Genomic DNA, 6960 nt, shown 5'->3' with positions numbered 1-6960 from the left:
TAAAAATATTAAAGAATGACTCCTTTCTATAACCATTATTGTTCTTATCCGTTGTAATAAAGAAATACAAACTGCTCCAGAAAACTAGAAATCAGATCGCTGCAATACGGATAAGCACGTGTCAATATTCTTTTATTTAAGAGCATTGAACGATTATCAATGAAGCATTATGTAAAAAAAACTACAAAAATAATCAAAATAAAAAAAATAAAAATATTAAAGAATGACTCCTTTCTATAACCATTATTGTTCTTATCCGTTGTAATAAAGAAATACAAACTGCTCCAGAAAACTAGAAATCAGCTCGCTACAATACGGATAAACACGTGTCAATATTCTTTTATTTAAGAGCATTGAACGATTATCAATGAAGCATTATGTAAAAAAACTACAAAAATAATCAAAATAAAATTGAAAAATAGTTGATTAAAACCCAACCCAAACAGGACCGTTAAAAAAGATCAGCAAAATCCAAGATCAAAACCAGCAAAAATTAGATCAAACCCCTACATCATACGACCAATGTAATCAAGGAAAAAAACAGAGAATGTATAAAAACTTGAATATCAAAGAAGAGGAAGATTGAACCAGAAGGAATTGTGTTCATATCTACCTATATATTATATTTTCTATTACATCCTCTGTAACACCCGAGGAAATAAGAAAGTTTGAACCAGAAGGAATTATGTTCATATATACCAATAAATACTCAAGAAAACTAATCGTGAAGAATTCAATCAGAGGAGAGATCACCACAAGAAAGAACAACAATAGCAGCAAATTGCAAATTCTGGTGCTCTAGTTGCAGATTCTGCAAGGGACACTCATTTGAGAAAGAAAATTCTTATTCTTATGCTTATATATAATACATTGAAAAGAAAATAGGGGAAATAATTATAACAAGGAAAATACCCCTGAACAATAGAATGCCAAATCATGTTGTCCAAAATTCCTCAACCCCCCTAAGATTCAAAAGAGCAATCATTTAAAATCCTAACAAATTAATAGTAGACAGTAACCAAATCAAACCTAAGAATTAAGAAACCAAAAAATCAACAGCCATGAATGATGATCAAACAAGAGGAAAATAGAACTAGAATAATTGAGTGTATCCTGCAGCACCAGAGTGTAAGCACCAAATCAAGGAAGATATGCTTTAAGAATCGATAAAGAAATATTAAAAATAAAAAGAATTCAATAAAGATCACCAAATCAGAAATCAAAACGCCAAGCTCCATGCTATGAAGAAGGTTATTAGTTGGACAACCACACTGCATAAAAACAAGTTCAAAAATTTTATTTAGCTATCTGGAATTATTTTTTGTTCTTGTTGTATTAAGACATTCTAGATATGCATCAAACTTCTCTGCTTTCTGAGAAACGGATAAATTCATCTCTTAATATTATTAAATTATTAAATGAAGAATAAAATCTGAGTTATAGAAACAATTCTAGCCCAACAATCTGTTAGAGAGTCAAGAGAAGTATGTTTGTGTGAACAAGAAGTAACCTTAGAATCAAGAAATCAAAAGCACATCCTCTCCTGCAACACCAAAGAGAATAAAAAGTCACAAAATCATAAATCATATCTTCTCCTGCAACTTAAAAATAGTAAATAACAAATCAAGAAATATTTTTTTCTACAGAAGAATATCATACAGAAAGAACCTACAAAATACGCTCAAATTAAAAAGTCGAGGCTCCATTGCAATGAAGGTTATTAATCCGAAAAACTGCACTGCAGAAAAGAAATCTTAACATTTCATTTGGAATGTCTTGAAATCAAAGAAAAGAAATGAAACAACAAAAGAATGAATGATGGAAAAATTGGATTTATCTGGAGTTGTTCTCCATAACTTTCGCAATCCTGTAACACTTGGATGGAATTTAAGGAAGCAACAGAAACAAGAAATAAAAAAATCTAGCCAACAAAGAAGAAATAAAAAAAAACAGGGAAAATAGAACACAAGAGCAAGAACAAACAAACTTTAGCATCAAGATATCAAAAGTACATTCTCTCCTGCAACCCCAATGAATGTTTTTTTATAGGCCCCAACGAATGTTGTTAATTTGACAAACTCTGCAAAAAAACTAAAAACGTGTTCACTGTTCTATTCATAGTCAGAGTAGAGATCCACAAAATAAAAGGGTAACATCGAGAATATATATGACACAACCAACTACAGATTGGTGTCTGTGTGAAAAGACAATTATTTACACTTCTTCCATGTGTCAGATACCATATTTCGGAGAAGATTCTTAAATATTAGAAGTTAAAAAATTATAACAAAGAAAGTGAGGGATATCCATTAAGGAGATAAGATTTTAATTGTTAGTATAATATATCACCATACGCACTACAGAACAACTATTCTAGAACAACTTAATGAAGTGTCAAACAGTGCAATCACTGTTCCAAAACAACGTAACAAAAAATAGTTTAGTGTCAAACACGGAAGAATTACTTATTATCAGGAGTGCAAAAGACTTAGAATCTTGTATGCTTACTCCCATTCCTGATACAAAAACACAATCAAAGTAGATGTCGAGTATCAAACCAAACAAAGACTACAGTGTAAAAGTCTTGGTAGAGATGACCAAATTCAAGTGCAGCAAAGAGATGTACTAAGCCAACCCAACGTAGATCTATGTCCCCTGATAATGGGGACACAGAAGAGCTTCAACAACTTAAGAAACACAACTTAAGACAACTTCAAGAAAGATGTGGCTCTTATAATTGAAAACAAAAACAATTTAATAGAGATCACTGAATCAAAAACTTAGACTGCTGCATGCTTTGAAGGTATTATTTTGACTGGCCAAGCTGTTGAAAAACATGTTCAAAATTCAAATTTCATGTCTTGCAATTAAAGCCAGAAAAATAAAAGAAAGACTCATTGAAGAAATTTGATTTATCTATCTGGAGCTGTTCTCTGTTCTTGTGTCTGTCGTATCAAATTGTATCAAAGGATTCAAAGGAACCCAAATCCATTAGGAAAACGCTATCAGCAATATGAGAACATGTATCAAGACGCAACACTAATCCATTAAAAAACAAGATCTGCAATTTGAGAAAACCTATCAAGATGCAACGCAAATTCATTGAGAAGTGCAGGAGACCGGAAGTTGTAGATCAATGGTTGAGATGGAAAGTGTTAAGAGTCCCACGTCAAATAATATATGCCCTGAGCCACATATTTATAAATAGGGGTAATCCTCACCCTACAAGTCGATTTTGTGGACTTTTTACCAGCCCAGAACAAAAACCCAAATGAACTCAATAACATCACCAAATCATTAAAATATGAATAGCATACTCCAAAATTAAAACCAACAAATACCAAATCAAACCTCAATTAAAAAACCAAAACAATCAACCTCAAAAGATATAGTATGCACATCTTGAAATATTAAAAGAACCATGTTCTTGTACATTGTCCAAACAATCGAAACTTGACTCAAGGCAACTATGAAGTATGTTTATAAGAAACCACATTGCAGAAAAATAGATTCATAATTCACTGGATATTTCTATCAATCAAAATTAACATGGATTTATTTCAGAAATTTAATTTATATGATATTCTCACTTATTATTTTGGGAATTAAAAATCGCTGAAATTTGATTTATACGATACTCAATTATTATTTTGGGAATTAAAAATCAGGATATGTTTTAGATACACAGTCTTCAACTAGCTGAACATCAAATAGGTTCTTAATACCGCTGAAAAAAAATTTATCAACAATAAAATGAGAAAGTTATAGCAGAAATATTTTAAATATAATTATATAACTTGTCATATAAGAAAAGATTGTCTCAGAATTGTTATTATTGAAGACAACATATTTTTTAAGGTTATCAATGTTTTTATTTGTATAATACTATGTAAATAATCGCAATAGTGGTGCTATGTACTTTTGTCAGTCGTCTGATAAAATATCAACACCATATTACTATAGTAAAGCTCCTGAAATAATAATAGAAGAATGCACCCAATCAGAAAGTTCAAAATCTCAATGAGTCACAATGAACAATCCATGCAGAAATCACATGAACCAATAAAAACTGAACGCGATAAGAAACTTGAAATAACAACATATTCAGAGACAATCTTTTCTAATATAACAGCTACCAATAAAAACTGAACGCTTACAAGAGTAGTTTAAATAATAACAGTATAAGGAATAAATATTTATATACAAATAGAGATCTTCAGATTAAAATCTTGAAATAACGAGCATAAATATATGACACAACCTACATAATATTTATGTTTGAAACCATTGCCATCAAATTGCAGATTTTGAAGCTCAACATAACCACAATTTACCGAATAAAGGATGGAAACTTTGCCAAATGTGCAAACGAAAATATTCATCCAAAACAAAAGCCTCAACCAAGCTATACATCCTACGAAGTGAAAAGTTTCCTACAGAACTTGCTTAATTAATCCTGGCAGGTCAAGCGATCAAAAGATAACTGAAAAAGTACTTAAGTAGAAAAAACTACCAGTTTTTTCATAAAGTTGGGGTAAATCTCAGGCAGCCACTAAAACACTTATGATAAAAATTGGCACATTCTTAAGAATACTGATTGGATTGTACTGCTCGAATCGAATTCCTTAGAAAATATCTTATATTTTGCAGAACATGATGATTCCAATAATGAATTCTGGTCCCCGATATATCAAATAGTAAAAGAGTACAAGAATAACTCTCTCTAGAAGTAGATCATTAAATCAAACACGCCCACAAATTGATGAAAAACAGAGAAGGTAGCGAGAAGAGATATACAGGTAATTTAACAGTAATTGTCATTTTCACCACATTAAACAAACCAAGGCTTGATGTTACAGATAAATTAATGGTTTCAACATTGTAAGCCTGATCAAAACCAAGTGTCCCAAACTCACATGTCCAACAACTCCCACATAACCATTTTTAATATTCGAAAAGAAACACCTCACTTTGTTTTTTAAAACTACAGACAGTTGACCAATATTTTTGGACTTGCCACCAACTATAAGCAGACTGGTAATTTGAGATTGATAATTTTTCACCTTGTTTTGATTTAGAATATCAATACGCAAACATCAACAAATCCTTATAATTTCAATGAACATAGATGAACACATCCTTGCCTCGTCCCGAGAAGACTTAGGGTTGGCCGTGTTTTGTAACTAGGCTGCATTCACATAATGCTTTTTAGAGCTTTTCGAAAATTCAATTTTGAATCATATTACAAGCCAATGCTCAATGTTTTATGAAACATAAGTTAAAATAAAGAGGAACTACTTTAGCCAAGAAAACAACATACCAGTTGTTACTTTCAAAGTAGTTATTGGTAAGCCAAATGAAAACTGAAACACGCAAATAGAACCTGAAGAAATCATGTGGTAAATAATGATTCGTTTTATCCTAAGGCTCAAAGGATGTCTTTGATAATCTCGCCATAACTTTCATAGTCCACATATTCCCTGTAACACCCACAAAGTATATATCACCAAATAAAAACGTAGTATATATCATCAAATAAAAACGTAGTATATATCGCCAAATAAAAACATAATAACTGTGATAATATATGCCACAGCGAATTGCAGATTGATGCTCCATGTGAAACAGGAAAAATTTGGGCTTCCCCACTTCGAGAAATATCCATTTGGGAGAAAAGATTCTTATTCTTATATGTAACACAAATGACAAAAATGTAGTAAAGTAATTATAATAAAGGAAGTGGAAGACAATCAGAAGAAAAAAAAGTGAGCTAAACCAAGTTGTCTAGAATTCATTCGCTCATGCAGAAAGTTGTACTCTAGTCTAGATAGAATCTTGTATGCTTCAAAATACCATGCTCATGCTACAAAAATACCAAAACTCCAACACTCCCAGAACACACCATAAAAAAATACATATATCAAAGATCATAAAAAAGAAGGTTGTATCCCAATGTTGGAAGAATAATATAGTATGTTAACCTTTGTTCCCACAGGCCATAGCACACCACTTTCATAGGTTGTCTGTCTCCCCTACAAAACTCGGGGAAAAATTAAAGGATTCAAGATTGCCGAGTATCAAACACACTGAAATGTAAATTGTCTTTCTTAGTAGAAATGACCAAATTATAGAATACAACACCACCTTTGAAGACATGATGGTTAATGGGCACAAACTTCCAGCCAATTCCCAAGTTCTTGTACCCAATATGAAACATGACAGTTTGAGCTTCCATCATAAATCAAAAATAACAACAGACCCCAGCGAACACATCGTCAAAACGTATCCATCCAAGTCATCCAAATTAAATCCTAGAAAATATATATACCCCAGCTAGCAGAAATATGTATCCTTTATTCTTTCACCAAAGATAATTTATACAAAGAAGCAAAGACACTTATCCCAAACAACAGACCCCAGCGAACACATCGTCAAAACGTATCTATCCAAGTCGTCCAAATTAAATCCTAGAAAATATATACCCCAGCTAGCAGAAATATGCATCCTTCTTTATTCTTTCACCAAAGATAATTTATACAAAGCAGCAGAGATACTTATCTCCAATTTCTCCACTATAGACCGACTAAAAAGGTGGGAGTGAGATAGGGGTGGCAAAATGGATGGATTGGATGAATATGGATTGGATTGTTAATGGATGGATCAAAACAATCCATTAATCCATTAACAATCCACTAACATAACCTTTAAAAAATCCAATCCAATCCATCCATTAAAGATAAAATCCAATCCAATCCATCCATTAATATCTTTTTAATGGATGGATATCCATCCATCCACTAAGCTAATTAAAATATTTTAATTATTTTATAAATTTTAGAAAATCTTTTTTTTTAAATTTCTTTAGAATAGTTTTTTTTTAACTGCATATTTTTTTTAATTAATCTTTCAATACACTTTTAATAATTTTACAATGCACCTTCTTTAATCACTAAAACATGG

At 31.5% G+C, this 6960-nt stretch overlaps 1 long non-coding RNA gene across 2 annotated transcripts; it reads right to left on the bottom strand.

The window, feature by feature from the left end:
- Positions 1 to 703: 703 nt before the first annotated feature.
- Positions 704 to 2695, bottom strand: LOC131629062 (uncharacterized). 2 transcript variants are annotated; one of them, XR_009291944.1, is made up of 3 exons: positions 1511 to 2695; positions 913 to 1271; positions 704 to 811 (listed from the first exon to the last, which is right to left on the bottom strand). It is a non-coding gene; the product is annotated as an uncharacterized LOC131629062 (long non-coding RNA). The 2 variants fall into 2 exon arrangements; XR_009291945.1 differs by having other exon boundaries at positions 710 to 1271; positions 1511 to 1543; positions 1673 to 2695.
- Between the last annotated feature and the right edge of the window lie 4265 nt (positions 2696 to 6960).

The sequence above is a fragment of the Vicia villosa genome, unplaced genomic scaffold (genome assembly GCF_029867415.1).
Source record: "Vicia villosa cultivar HV-30 ecotype Madison, WI unplaced genomic scaffold, Vvil1.0 ctg.000506F_1_1, whole genome shotgun sequence".
Classification (NCBI taxonomy): Eukaryota; Viridiplantae; Streptophyta; class Magnoliopsida; order Fabales; family Fabaceae; genus Vicia; species Vicia villosa.
The sequence above is the reverse complement of the archived record's forward strand: the minus strand, read 5'-3'. Positions and strand labels throughout refer to the sequence as shown.